The sequence below is a fragment of the Oncorhynchus mykiss genome, chromosome 13 (assembly GCF_057628025.1).
Source record: "Oncorhynchus mykiss isolate SJ-2025 chromosome 13, ASM5762802v1, whole genome shotgun sequence".
In the NCBI taxonomy this organism is placed as follows: Eukaryota; Metazoa; Chordata; class Actinopteri; order Salmoniformes; family Salmonidae; genus Oncorhynchus; species Oncorhynchus mykiss.
The window spans coordinates 51,004,306-51,019,899 of record NC_143034.1 but is presented as its reverse complement, the minus strand read 5'-3'; the positions used below and the strand labels follow the sequence as shown (position 1 = coordinate 51,019,899).

Sequence of the window (15,594 nt, the reverse complement as noted above, 5' to 3'; positions counted from 1 at the left end):
GGGTCTCTGTGGAGCTATAATGAATTGTATTTACCAAATGGACGCCTCTCTTTCACTGCTTTAATCAGCTGTTGCACCGTAACGACCAGATTTGGAAGAGCTGAAGGGCTCGGGCTTGATTGCTAATTACTGGAATTGGAATGATGCTTTAAGTCTTTTACTTGTTGGAGGACGAGGTCCACATGCAGGAATGGGAACGTCTCCACAATGCTGGATTTTCTCCACTCCACAATTCTGGATTTCTTTGCGGTCATTTGGCCAAATAAACTGAAATCCCCAAGGACCATAATGCACGTCGTGGATTAATTTACATGCAGCTCTTCCAACGTGATTGACACAGTAAGAACCCACGTGCTAGCTGTGTGTGTGTGTGTCTGAGCTCGCTACAGCCCTGGAACAACATGAGCAGTATTTAGTGCTAGAGTCCAAAGGAGTGTTACAGCTTTGAGGAAGCAAGGCTCTCACTCCGTTATGGGTTTTCTGCCAGAACCACAAAAGCAGTTCGCCAGCCTCTGTATTCAGACGTACTCCAGCCAGCCTCTGCATTCAGACGTTCCCCAGCCAGCCTCTGTATTCAGACGTTCTCCAGCCAGCCTCTGTATTCAGACGTTCTCCAGCCAGCCTCTGTATTCAGACGTTCTCCAGCCAGCCTCTGCATTCAGACGTTCTCCAGCCAGCCTCTGTATTCAGACGTTCTCCAGCCAGCCTCTGTATTCAGACGTTCTCCAGCCAGCCTCTGTATTCAGACGTTCTCCCCAGCCAGCCTCTGTATTCAGACGTTCTCCAGCCAGCCTCTGCATTCAGACGTTCTCCAGCCAGCCTCTGCATTCAGACGTTCTCCAGCCAGCCTCTTCGTTCAGACGTTCTCCAGCCAGCCTCTTCGTTCAGACGTTCTCCAGCCAGCCTCTGCATTCAGACGTTCTCCAGACAGCCTCTGCATTCAGACTTTCTCTAGCCAGCCTCTGCATTGACTTTCTCCAGCCAGCCTCTGCATTCAGACGTTCTCCAGCCAGCCTCTGAATTGACGTTCTCCAGCCAGCGTCTGTATTCAGACGTTCTCCAGCCAGCGTCTGTATTCAGACGTTCTCCAGCCAGCGTCTGTATTCAGACGTTCTCCAGCCAGCCTCTGTATTCAGACGCTCTCCAGCCAGCCTCTGTATTCAGACGCTCTCCAGCCAGCCTCTGTATTCAGACTTACATACTTACTTGCACTGTTGTTTCTTATTTGTGTTGACCTCAGCAGATAAGGATCTCCATGCTTAATTCATACCACAGTTCTAATTTAGCCATGGGGCTTGACCTATAGAGGAAATGAATAGCAGATTATTACTGAGACTACAGCAAATGGCCACCATTCTCCTCCTACACTTGGCTATTGTCTGACATCATTTTATGACAAGGTCTGTGTCATCAAATTATCTTGTTCCCTTTCTCAGAGCTATATATTTATGCTATGATAGGAGAGCTGTATATCATTCCACCAATAGACCAATAGTGGTCTATTGGTGGAATGATATCACTGTCATGTTTAGTAGCCTTCACCAACAGGATAAACAGTGGATATTATATATGGCTCAAGTTTCCCCTGTGCTGTGTGACGTGTGAGATGAGATATTATACTGTCTGCGCAGAAAGACCTATTTGTTTTTCCTTCAGGTGAGATACATTGCCTTTTCAAGTAGGTGTAAAAGCTTTGTCCTCCCTCATTCCTGTGTGTGTGTGTTTTGCATGTGTGCGAGTGTGTATTGTGTGTGTTTGTGCATTCTCAGACACATTTGTTGAAATGTGTCTGTGTGTGTGTGTGTACTTGTGTCTGTGTGTGAAAGTGTATTAATATGAGCATGTGTATGGGCGCACAAAAGCCAAGACAATGCCCCCAAGTAATTTTCAAAAACAACAGAGTAAGTCCTTTAGCCAATACACCTACAGCAAGTTAACTTGGAGAGTAACACTGTCTTCTTTGGAAGTTTACTGGGTTGAAGTGAGTTCTTACAGAAGCAGAACATTACCCAGTGCGTCAGCTGACGAGGGGTTGCCGCCGCTGACAAAGGACATTGATATGGTGAGCAGAACTGGCCCAGCATCACTCCTCCAACTCTTCAAAGCCGTCTCTGTGCTGTGGTCTGACTGAGTGTGTGAGGAGACATACACAGCCTTGTGACCAAGGCGTTAGCAGGTGCCCGCTGCGCCTCTTAAAAAGTATGTACTACCGGTTTACTGCTGTGTATCTATGATTGTAAGGTGGTCCTCATAAGAATGTACTCTAATTGGCTAAGGACTTGTACCTGTAAAGCCACCTAGGGAATTTCTAGGATAGGATAGCTGGTGCCAGCTATATACAGTACAGTACCAATTGGATACACAGGTCCTTCCCTAGGACAACAGTACTAAGGGAGGGGTTTAAAGAGGTATACTCAAGGAGTGGCATACAGGTTACAGTTGTCCTTTCTGGAGGGAATCACAATTTTGAAGGTTAATGTACACAAACTTAAGTCACTCACTGAAGTTTTATTTCCAGATTTTCCCCTTTTGTTATCTTGAAAAAGAGGCATGTATTGACTGTATACTATCTACTCAATAATAGATACACTACATCACTAAAAGTATGTGGACACCTGCTCGTCGAACATCTCATTCCAAAATCATGGGCATTAATATGAATTGGTCCCCCTTTTGCTGCTATAACAGCCTCCACTCTTCCGGGAAGGTTTTCCACTAGATGTTGAAACATTGAAGGGGGGGGGGCTTGCTTCCATTCAGCCACAATAGCATTTGTAAGGTTGGGCACTGATGTTGGGCGATTAGACCTGGCTTGCTGTTGGCGTTCCAATTCATCCCAAAGGTGTTTGATGGGGTTGAGGTCAGGGCTCTGTGCAGGCCAGTCAAGTTCTTCCACACCGATCTTGACAAACCATTTCTGTATGGATCTAGCCCGAACCATGAAAAACAACCCCAGACCATTTTTTCTTCCTCCAACAAACTTTACAGTTGGCACTATGCATTTGGGTGTTCTCCTGGCATCAGCCAAACCAAGAATCGTCCACCGGACTGCCAGATGGTGAAGCATTTCATCACAGAGAATGTGTTTCCACTGCTCCAGAGTCCAGTGACGGCAAGTTTTACACCACTCCAGCTGACGCTTGGTATTGCACATGGTGATCTTGGGCTTGTGTGCGGCTGCTTGTCCATTGTTCATGAAGCTCCCGAACAAACAGTTATTGTACTGACGTTGCTTCCAGAGGCAGTTTGGAACTCAGTAGTGAGTGTTGAAACTGAGGACAGACGATTTTTACCCGCTTCAGCACTCGGCGGTCCTGTTCTGTGAGCTTGTGAGGCCTACCACTTCGCAGCTGAGCCGGTGTTGCTCCTAGATGTTTCCACTTCACAATAGCAACAACAGTTACAGTTGACCGGGGCAGCTCTAGCAGGGTAGAAATTTGACAGTGCCACGTTGAAAGTCACTGAGCTCTTCAGGAAGGCCATTCAACTGCCAATGTTTGTCTATGTGCTCGATTTATATACCTATCAGCAAAGGGTGTGGCTGAAATAGCCGAATTCATTCATTTGTAGGGGTGTGTCCACATACTTTTGTAAATATAGTGTATGTTCATTCAATGTGCAGAATACAGAATATTATACATTTCCATTGATCCTACCAACAACCTCAACACATTTGTGATTTCACATGGTAAGGAGAAAATTGCATTCTAGGAATACCAGGAACCTTTTTTTTATTTATTTAACTAGGCAAGTCAGTTAAGAACAAATTCTTATTTTCAATGACAGCCTAGGAACAGTGGGTGAACTGCCTTGTTCAGGGGCAGTTCAGGTGCATTAAACAAGAAGTCACCAGGGTTTAATGAAGGCTTACCAGAGTGTGTAGTTAACATGGCTACCAGCCCTCTAACCCTCCCTCCTCTATCAATTGTCCAATGAGTAACAAATTACTGAATGGCGAGAGTCACCTCTGGGATGAATCTTGTTGAATCAAATGAGTAGATCTCAAGCACCATTGAGCCATTCATACACCTTTCTGGAACAATTGCTAAGAGGATAAAACTAAGAGGCTTGTGTGATTTCAGTAGTTCTGTGTGGTATGGGGATGTTTACGTCACAGTATTGGGAGGTGTGATTGAAAGTCATTGCCTGAAGCCACATACCTAAGCTCACAGTCTTCACTGAGTGGCAGTCATATTGTTTTCAACATGGGGTCCAACTATGGGGTGAACAAGGTCTTACCATGCCTTGATTCAGACGGATTGGGTTAAATGCGGAAGACACATTTCAGTTGAATGCATTCCGTTGTACAACTGACTAGGTATTTCCTTTCCCCTTATTGAACATGAGGGCCAATGAAATGAGGGCCAATTAAAGGCAATTGGAGAGTCAGACTAGTCAGTACATTGCCAATTCTCTACGTACTGCCCACACAACCAAAACCCTCCTGTGCTGAAACAGGGGTACATTGCCCGTTTCCCTTTTTAGTGAGAGAGTGTGGGCGTGAGGGAACAGACACCCCTGGGCTGGCCCTCTCTCCACCAACCCTGGGCTGGCCCTCTCTCCAACACCACTGGGCTGGCCCTCTCCCCACCACCCCTGGGCTGACCCTCTCTCCAACACCCTTGGGCTGGCCCTCTCCCCACCACCCCTGGGCTGGCCCTCTCCCCACCACCCTTGGGCTGGCCTTCTCTCCAACACCCCTGGGCTGGCCCTCTCTCCAACACCCCTGGGCTGGCCCTCTCTCCAACACCCCTGGGCTGGCCCTCTCTCCAACACCCCTGGGCTGGCCCTCTCTCCAACACCCCTGGGCTGGCCCTCTCTCCAACACCCCTGGGCTGGCCCTCTCTCCAACACCCCTGGGCTGGCCCTCTCTCCACCACCCCTGGGCTGGCCCTCTCTCCACCACCCCTGGGCTGGCCCTCTCTCCACCACCGCTGGGCTGGCCCTCTCTCCAACACCCCTGGGCTGGCCCTCTCTCCAACACCCCTGGGCTGGCCCTCTCTCCACCACCCCTGGTCATGCCCTCTCTCCACCACCCCTGGCCATGCCCTCTCTCCACCACCCCTGGGCTGGCCCTCTCTCCAACAACCCTGGGCTGCCCCTCTCTCCAACAACCCTGGGCTGCCCCTCTCTAGTGTCTACTATTTTCTGCCTCCCAACCAGCCAGTGTTGTGTAGATGTTGTAACTCCACAGCCCCTCCTCTACCTCTCTACTCCACTGCTGGGTTATAATTAGCTAGCAGAGCCATGGACGCCACCACACCACAACTGTTCCTCCTCCTCCACATGTTTCTACCCACACACACCGAACACACACCAGGCAATAAGGAGCTCTGACGCACTTCCTTCCTTTCTGTGTGTGTGTGTGTGTGTTGGTGGTGGGGGGGGGGGGGGGGGGGGGGGGGGGGGGGGGGGGGGTGTAAAGGATCTGCCGCTGATCCAGAAATGTTCTATTCTTCCTGATTTGTGTTTCAAATCAAATCGAATCAAATGTTATTTGTCAAATGCGCCGAATACAACATTGAAGTGCTTACTTACAAGCCCTTAACCAACAATGCAGTTTTAAGAAAATAATAAGTGTAAAGTAAAAAATAGATGAATAAAAAACAAAAATAGAAAATAATTAAAGAGCAGCAGTAAAATAACAATAGCGAGGCTATATACAGGGGGTACTGGTACAGAGTCAATGTGCGGGGGCACCGGTTAGTCGTTTATTATGTTTCAGCGCTTGTTTCCAGTGACAAAGAGAGGGAGGAGGGAGATTGGTGAGATGAAGAGAGACATAAAGAATAGAGAACTTAATTAGGGTGTTATAATTGACATAGATATCCCTGTTTTAGTGGTCATCTCCCGAGGCAGAACATACTAACACACGTACTCTACACATACTTATATTGTATGGTGGTATTTTACATTTTGTATTGTAGATATGTAGTGGGGTAAAAATGTTGTACTGTTTTATCTTTTGTTTTATATGTAATGTAAGTGCCTTACTGTGTTTGGACCCAGGAAGAGTAGCTGCTGCCTTGGTAACAGCTAATGGGGATCCCTAATAAATACAAATATAAAATACAAAGACCCCTCTCAAAGAAAAAAAGAATAAGAGTGTGAGAAAAACATAGAAGGAGATCTCTCTGTCTGCCTCTCTGTCTGCCTCTCTGTCTGCCTCTCTGTCTGTCTCTCTGTCTGTCTCTCTGTCTGTCTCTCTGTCTGTCTCTCTGTCTGTCTCTCTGTCTGTCTCTCTGTCTGTCTCTCTGTCTGTCTCTCTGTCTGTCTCTCTGTCTGTCTCTCTGTCTGTCTCTCTGTCTGTCTCTCTGTCTGTCTCTCTGTCTGTCTCTCTGTCTCTCTGTCTGTCTCTCTGTCTGTCTCTCTCTCTGTCTGTCTCTCTGTCTGCCTCTCTGTCTGCCTCTCTGTCTGTCTCTCTGTCTGTCTCTCTGTCTGCCTCTCTGTCTGTCTCTCTGTCTGTCTCTCTGTCTGTCTCTCTGTCTGTCTCTCTGTCTGCCTCTCTGTCTGTCTCTCTGTCTGTCTCTCTCTCTGTCTGTCTCTCTGTCTGTCTCTCTGTCTGCCTCTCTGTCTGCCTCTCTGTCTGTCTCTCTGTCTGTCTCTCTGTCTGTCTCTCTGTCTGTCTCTCTGTCTGTCTCTCTGTCTGCCTCTCTGTCTGCCTCTCTGTCTGCCTCTCTGTCTGTCTCTCTGTCTGTCTCTCTGTCTGTCTCTCTGTCTGTCTCTCTGTCTGTCTCTCTGTCTGTCTCTCTGTCTGTCTCTCTGTCTGTCTCTCTGTCTGTCTCTCTGTCTGTCTCTCTGTCTGCCTCTCTGTCTGCCTCTCTGTCTGCCTCTCTGTCTGTCTCTCTGTCTGTCTCTCTGTCTGTCTCTCTGTCTGTCTCTCTGTCTGTCTCTCTGTCTGTCTCTCTGTCTGCCTCTCTGTCTGCCTCTCTGTCTGCCTCTCTGTCTGTCTCTTTGTCTGTCTCTCTGTCTGCCTCTCTGTCTGCCTCTCTGTCTGCCTCTCTGTCTGCCTCTCTGTCTGTCTCTCTGTCTGCCTCTCTGTCTGCCTCTCTGTCTGTCTCTCTGTCTGTCTCTCTGTCTGCCTCTCTGTCTGCCTCTCTGTCTGTCTCTCTGTCTGTCTCTCTGTCTGCCTCTCTGTCTGCCTCTCTGTCTGCCTCTCTGTCTGCCTCTCTGTCTGTCTCTCTGTCTGTCTCTCTGTCTGTCTCTCTGTCTGTCTCTCTGCCAAAGCAGTATGGTGGTACAGCATTTCAGTAAATACAGTGCAATGCAATGAGGATAATAAAATACAGTTCATTTCAGTAGTAGTAATAATAGTACATATAATCATGTATACAGGTACAACACTTCTGCTGTTGTACTGTGTAATCTTCGGTCAGTACATTTAATTAAATACAAATAAGATTATAAAAAAGAAAAGAAAGAATGGCTAATAAATAAACAACAGAATGTACATGATGATTGTTACACTATGTATTACCAGTAAGTTATATACAATGTAAATACTACAGGGAATTAATGGTCATGAGATGTCCCTCAGACTATGGCAGTCATATACATATCTGGCAGTAATATTTGCGGTTTCTCACTCAACCAGAATAATTCCCAGCTTTATGTTATTAGTAAATGTAAATTGATTTCGTTTTTTTTTTTTTAAGATAATCTTATTTGGGAGTATTTCTCACTGTAGAGGAAAAAGTGGATCTCTGTCTCTACCTCCCCTGTCTTGCAGTGACCACATAGACACTCCTCTTTGGGTAGCCATGTCTTTTTATGTCTCCCTTTTTCTATAGCCAATTGGTGTTCGCCGAGCCTGTATTTGGTCAGGATCTGTCTCTGTTTTGTATCTCTGACAGAGTAGAGATATTCTGCCAATTTGTATTCTCATTTGAGGGCCAAATAGTAATTTATTTTATTCTGTGTTTTTGTTTCATTTTCCCAATTTGTCAAGTTAGAGGTTTTCATTTCTGTAACAGTGTGATTGTTTCCCTGTGTGATTGGATAATAGGGTTGTGTAGTGTATTAACAACTGACACAGGGGACTCTTTTCAGGGTTCAGGTCTTGGGGTTTCCAGTGCTTTGAATTGTAAGGATGTTTTGGGGGTTCATTTCAAATGGTGTCAACATTTTAGTGTCCTTTTCTTTATATTTACAGTTAAAGGGAATCGTCCGAGTTCCGCCCTGCATGCATTATTTGGTACTTTCTTTTGGATATTTAGGATAATTCTAGATTTTCTATTGGGTTTTTCTCCCAGTGCTTATAATTGTTAATTGGTGGACCCCGAACCTTGTTTCCATATAGTGCAATTGGTAACATTACACTATTGAATATCGTGCCCCAGATTTGGATAGGAATATAATTTTTTTTAAACTCTGTCTCTCTGTCATGTGTGCATAATTAGAGTGTCCGTGTAATTGACATAATTAATGCTATCCGTCTCAGGAAAACTGGCTGTTTTAGTGGTCATCTCCCTAGGCAGACCATACAAAGCCTCTCTCAAAGAGAAAAAGACTACGAGGGTGAGAAACAACCATAGAAGGACCTCTCTCTGTCTCTTTGTCTCTCTCTCTCTCGGTCCGTCTCTCTTTCGATGTCTCTCTTTCTCTGTCTCTCAATTCAATTCAATTTAACAGGAAACATATGTTTACATTGCCAAAGTAAGTGAAATGGATAATAAACAAAAGAGAAATAAACAATAAAAAATGAACAGTAAACATTACACAAGTTCCAAATAAATAGAGAGATTTCAAATGTAATATTATGTCTAATCAGTGTTGCAACGATGTGCAAATAGTTAAAGTACAAAAGGGAAAATAAATAAACATATAGGGGTTTTATTTACAATGGTGTTTGTTCTTTACTGGTTGCATTTTTCTTGTGGCAACAGGTCACAAATGTTGCCACTGTGATGCACACTGTGGTATTTCACCGAATAGATATGGGAGTTTATCAAAATTATATTTATTTTCAAATTCTTTGTTCGTCTGTGTAATCCGAGGGAAATATGTGTCTCTAATATGGTCATACATTTGGCAGGGCCCAGGTCTGGACCTTTTTGGAAACACCATTATTTTTGTCTTACTGAGATTTACTGGCAGGGCCCAGGTCTGTCAGAATCTGTGCAGCAGATCTAGGTGCTGCTGTAGGCTCTCCTTGGTTGGGGACAGAAGCACCAGATCATCAGCAAACAGTAGACATTTGACTTCAGATTCTAGTAGGGTGAGGCCGGGTGCTGCAGACTGTTCTAGTGCCCTCGCCAATTATTGATATATATGTTGAAGAGGGTGGGACTCAAGCTGTCTCACTCCACGGCCCTGTGGAAAGAAATGTGTGTGTTTTTTTCCCAATGTTAACCACACACTTGTTATTTGTGTACATGGATTGTATAATGTTTTTCCCCCAACACCTCTTTCCATCAATTTGTATAGCAGACCCTCATGCCAAATTGAGTAAAAAGCTTTTTTGAAATCAACAAACCATGAAAAGACTTTGCCTTTGTTTTTGGTTTGTTTGTTTGTCAATTAGGATGTGCAGGGAGAATACGAGGTCTGTCGTATGGTAATTTGGTAAAAAGCCAATTTGACATTTTTTCAGTACATCGTTTTCATTGAAGAAATGTACGAGTCTGCTGTTAATGATAAAGCAGTGGATTTTCCCACCGTTGCTGTTGACACATATCCCACGGTAGTTATTGGGGTCAAATTTGTCTCCACTTTTGTGGACTGGGGTGATCAGTCCTTGGTTGGGTTGTGTTTCGGAGGACGCATGGCTATCGACCTTCACCTCTCCTGAGTCCGTACGGGAGTTGCAGCGATGAGACAAGACAGTAACTACTACTAATTGGATGCCATGAAATTGGGGAGAAAAAAGGGGTAAAATATATTTTTTTTTAAATAAAAAAAGTTTAAGTAGACTTGGAATTTGTTGTCTGTATATTTTAGAATTTCATTTAGATTTCTGACGTGCTGTTCCTTCTTTTTCCATAGTGTATTTATGTATTGTTTTAGTGTTTCTGTCAGAATCTCCCTAGGAGAGGTGGGTGTGGAGTCAGATGCAGGAGAGCAAGAATTCCAAGAAGGGCGTTTTATTACTGGTCCACCAACACAACAGGTACAGGACCACCAAAGCAGCCACTAGAAAACAGGAACGCAGTCTCGTAAAAAACGGAGGAAAAACACTCCTCTACTAAACTAACGTGCGGGAAAAACAGTCTTTGGTAGTTTTTGGTAGGTTTCTACACTACTTTCCTTCCATCTATAGAATGTCTTAATATTATTCAGTTCCTTTGGCTTTAATGCCTCATGATTCAGTATTGCTCTATTCAAGTGGACTGTGATTTTGCTGTTATCTGATAGGGGTGTCAGTGGGCTGACTGTGAATGCTCTGAGAGACTCTGGGTTGAGGTCAGTGATAAAGTAATCTCAGTGATAAAGTCTCTCTCTCTCTCTGTCTCTATCTCTGTCTCTCTCTGTCTCTCCCTGTCTCTTTCTGTCTCTCTCTGCCTCTATCTATCTGTCTCTCTCTATCTCTCTCTTTTTGTCTTTCAGTCTCTGTTTCTCTCTTTCTGTCTGTGTGTGTGCACATTTATGCATGTGTGCATAATTAGAGTAGCCGTGTCATTTACATAATTAATGCTATCCGTCTCAGACAAGCTCGCTGTTTTAGTGGTCTCTCTGTCTGTCTCTCTCTCTTGCTATCCCTGTCTCTCTCTCTCTGTCTCTCTCTCTGTCTCTCTCTCTGTTGCTCTCTCCGTCTCAGGCAAACTAGAGTCTGTGTGATTGAATCATGTTATAAAGACAACACGTGTAAACAGACCTGTGGCCCATATCGTCCCACACACGTTTCATACATGTACATACGTTTCCCTGACTGAGTTAGATTATGGTTCTACTCTAGTTTTGATCTCAGAACCACTAGCATTATACCCTTGTTTTAGCAGCAGGGAGCCAGCCTGTAAGCTTTGTATTAAAAAGGCCAGTAGTGCAATAACTTTTGCAGTGGTCTGCTTATAAAACCTTAGTCATCAAGTCATAGTATTTCCATGGGAAACATTTTCAATTTGATCATTATTTATTTATTTTACGTGAGGAGATTAAAGCATCCACATCAAGCCATTTTTCAAAGGGCTTTTTGAGTGCTAGAAGTCAAGAAGCTATAGCACAATGGAAAGTGGAGCCTTTTCATCGCATTACACAAGGTGCTCTCACTGTTTTTCTGTGTTAGAGGCAGTGTTTCTGTGTGTTGAATTTGAGTTTGTGTGTGTTAACTCCAAATTGTAGAGCTAATTAAGTCAGTACTCTTCAAAGTACGTCTAGCTGGACAGGAACAACATGCTTATGTTCTGTATACACCCATCAGTGCTTCTGTGTTTTCTCCACCTAAAACATTGGTGTTCTTGGAAAGCTGATTTGTGTGATTAGGATGATTTGCTTGCTGTCAGTGGGGATTATGAAGAATATTTGTCATTAGGAGAAAGAGAGAAGGGGAGGGAGAGACAGAGATAAAGCGAGAGAGTTCTCAAAAATAAATATTCCTATCCAAATCTGGTGCAAAATATTAAATTGTGTAATTTTACCAATTGCAATATATGGAATGGAGGTTTGGGGCCCTAATCAAGAGACCCATCATCTCTCATTAACCTTCCGTTTGACATTGTTCTTGCCATGCCTTGGAGATTGGATCATAGAGAGCGTCCATTATGATGTCTGTCTTCCAGAAGATAATATCCTCCAATATCTCTCCATCTTCAACTCATCTCCCTGTCTCTTTCTCTCTTCTAAAAACAGACTTTCCATTCATTAATTCTATTCATTCAGTTGGGGGGAGTGGTTGGCTCTGTATCTCAGGACTTCATGTCCTCAGTACACCTCAGATTCCCGGTGGGTCAGGACATTGGGGAGATGTTGGGCTGATGTCACCGACCAACAAAAGCCACTGTACAGAGCAGGCTCCTCCCTAAGCATCTCTAAAGACTGAAGGGTTTATTCATGTTTTCAGATGGTTTTTCATATCAGCCGTTAAGACGGAGACCATTTAGATTTTTTTTCTCTCAATTTTTGTTACTTAGAATGTCTTGTTTGTTTTGTTATTATGTCTTTTCCCTTCCTTTTTTCTCTTACGTAGTTAAACGCTGCAATTATCTGCTCGGATAACACCAGAGAATTTGATAGAGTCCATTTTCCATTAGTAAGTCCCGCTGCCTCCCCTCACTTTAGTGGGAAAAGAGGAGCATTTGGGGCCATTGTCGTCACCACCGGAAAAAAACACATTTGTCAAATCTCACTGGTCCTCTCCAATTTTTTTTTTTTTACTTCTACGTATTTCACACTATTCGTCACATGGAACTGGCTGAGCAATTTAAAGTTCCTCCACAAATATGCCACTGTTTCTTTAATCCACATATGTCAGAGTCAAGGCCCGCGGGGAAGGTTTTTTACGGCCCCTGGGATGATCTTGATTTATTATTAGAACCGGCCCGCAGCAAGCCGGCAGCCCGCAGATCTTTTACACGCACCAATACTACATTTCCCACAATGCAAAGGTGACGCACCGAGCAGTAGGCTGCTTCATTTCAATATTTATTGGCACAGCAGTCGTCAGCATCACAGTAAAATTTACTTTCAGATACCCATCAAAAATGGCAAAACGGAAGGTGGATACTGAGAACCGGGGGTTTCAAACAAGGTGGGAGTCGGAGTATATGTTCACGAAGGTAGCTGGAAAACCTGTGTGTCTTCTGTGTGGAGAAAGTGTGGCGGTACTGAAAGAGTATAATCTGAGATGACATTATGAAACGAAACACGCGGACAAAAACAAGAATATGGACATGGAACAAAGGCTACAAAAGGCAGAGGAATTAAAACGAGGCCTCAAATCTCGACAGGCTCTGTTCAAAAAAGCCAAATCACAAGGCCAGGCTGCTGTCAAGGCCAGTTTTATTTTGGCAGAAGAGATCGCTAAATCAGCCCGGCCATTTACGGAGGGGGATTTCATCAAAAACTGCATGATTAAAGTTTGTGACGAAGTTTGCCCAGAAAAAAGGCAACTCTTTTTAAATGTGAGTCTGAGCAGAAACACCATTGCCGAGAGAGTAGACCAGTTGTCCATCAATCTAAAAGAGCAGCTTGTGAAAAAGGGAAAAGATTTTATTGCATATTCCTTGGCTGTGGATGAGAGCACCGACATTTCTGACATTGCAAAACATCACACAGAAGTCGACTTACTGCTGAACACCTCCACTCAATTCTGAGGATTTCTTCAGCTCAGAGCCTTACCCCGAACATTGATGAACTTGTGGAAAAGATGGGACACCACCAAGTATCACCCTCAACCTCAAACAAGTGAACATTACTGTGCAATCACATATTTAGAGTTTTTACTCAGTTCAAGTTTAAAAGTTAAAATTTAATATTTGTTTTCACTGCATGTTACTTCTCCTTAAACAAAGTGTTGTTTTTGATTAATAGATTTTTGCACTTTATTTTTTTGTATTTCAATCCAATTATATTTTAAAAATATTTCAGTTGAGTGGATGATAGAAAATTGCTATTATTGTTTTTTCTTTGAAGTAAATTTAGCCCACTTTTGCTAAAATAGAAAATATAGTCTACTGATGGTGCCTTGAATACCGGTTTCTTTCATTTAATGTTCATGTTATGGGGATATTTATATAAAGGAAATTTGTCTTTTGTGTCTGTTGAAAATTAAAGATTACTGACAGAGCCATAAGAAAATATTGCTTTATTTATCTGATCATATTGTAATATATTTGTTAGGTTTTCAGTAGGTTCAATTAGGTTCACTAGACTATATGCGTCATTTAAAATTTTTTCAATGAACATTCGAACAGTCCGGCCCTCGTCTTGTAGCTGATTTTTTTATTTGGCCCTCCGTCCATTTGACTTTGACACCCCTGCTTTAATCCAATATTATCTCACATAGTTTTCATAGTCTTTTTTGAGGAGTTATGTAATAAAAAAACAAGCTGCATTACAACACTCACTTTGTGCAGACAGGTTCCTTTGGCTGAAAATCTTGTGATCAACTCCGCTCACACTTTGTACTCTTGTGTTAAACGATTTCTGTGTGTGCGTGTGTGTGTATGCGTGTGTGTGATAAACGAGGACCAGGCTTCCCATTCCATTTCTCGTTGTTGTCATCTTGTTGTTTCTGCCTCGTACATTTTACACCCAGGAGGTTTACCTTGCTTTTCCGCTCAGTAACTCCAGACCTTGACCCTCCAGGCCTTGTTTAATCTGTGGAGGCCATGGAGGCGACAGACTGTGAAATAGTGGTATTTTCCTCTGTCGGGGAGTCTTATCACCTCAATGAAATGTGTTATCTCCTCTGCTAGACTTGCATGTTCTGTTCATGAAGCTTCAAAGGGGAGAATGACTTAATCGTTTCTTGTGGTAATAGCTCTTCTTGAAGCGTTTATCTTCTTTCCACCCACACCATGTTTCCCATCCTTTCACTGAAAAGACCTGTGGTCTAGTGATGTAGCCGTGTCTGTATACGTGTGTGGTTCTGTGTGTGACATTGGCTTTATAGTGTGTGAATGTAATGTGTTTGTTCATGCAGATTGTTCAGTAGGACACCCTGTTGGTTGTTTCTCTCACCCTACCTGAACTCCTTGCGCTGTGTCTGGTGATAGTTACCTCATAAACCTAAAGAGCATATTGGCCATGCATCACCTCTAAGCATTAACACACAGCATTATAGGAAGTATCCCATTTATCTGTGTGACCCAGTCATTGTATTCACATCCACGCTGGCTAAGGCTACTGTGTAGTGAGTATCTGGCTGCTGCTTGGTATTCATGCTCATGCTACGTTAGCTATTAGCTAACAGCCCCATAGGAAGTCTCTCTCTATTTGTATCCGGTCACGACAGCTACTGTATGGACACCTGTTATACCCATCACTATCCTCTAGATGGTTTTGTACATTTTGTATTACATCACTGAACATTTGTGTCTAAACCAAATAAACATGAGTTATGAGCTGACTGCCCTTTAGGAAACCACATGGTAGTTAGTATTCAGTGCTCTGCACCCACACAGACCTGCATGCTCTCGATGGGTTTGGACATTATGTATCATGACCGGAGTGTTTGTGTACAAAACCATTAGCTAACAGGCTAGCACCGCAATACTCTTACACACACCACCACTCTCTCACCACATTCGACCTTTAGTTCTAACTAGCCGTAGAATTCAGAGAGAAACCAAACAGTGAATGGGTTTGGACACAGTCGAACCCTCCTCTTTGTGTGTGTGTTGGTGCGTGCGTTTGTTCGTGTTTGTTTGTGTGCATAGCCATGCTCCATTATGTCTGAACTTTATGACGATGGCCCACAGAGAATGTCTCTGACGGGAACACCATTGAACTGTGGGCCACTGTTTTTTGACATTGTGCCTCTGGGCAGGGTGTCCGGGCAACTGTTACCGATGACAACACGACCTAAAGTTACCGATAACAACGAAACCTTTAACTCCATTTAGATATTTATCATAAACAGTGCCTTGCGAAAGTATTCGGCCCCCTTGAACTTTGCGACCTTTTGCCACATTTCAGGCTTCAAACATAAAGATATAA

The 15,594-nt window shown here is 43.7% G+C and overlaps 1 protein-coding gene across 1 annotated transcript in view; it reads left to right on the top strand.

The window, feature by feature from the left end:
* LOC110486396 (serine/threonine-protein kinase WNK4) overlaps nt 1–15,594 on the top strand; it is a 71,052-nt gene that overhangs the window by 32,039 nt on the left and 23,419 nt on the right. The gene's annotated exons all lie outside the window — the stretch shown is intronic.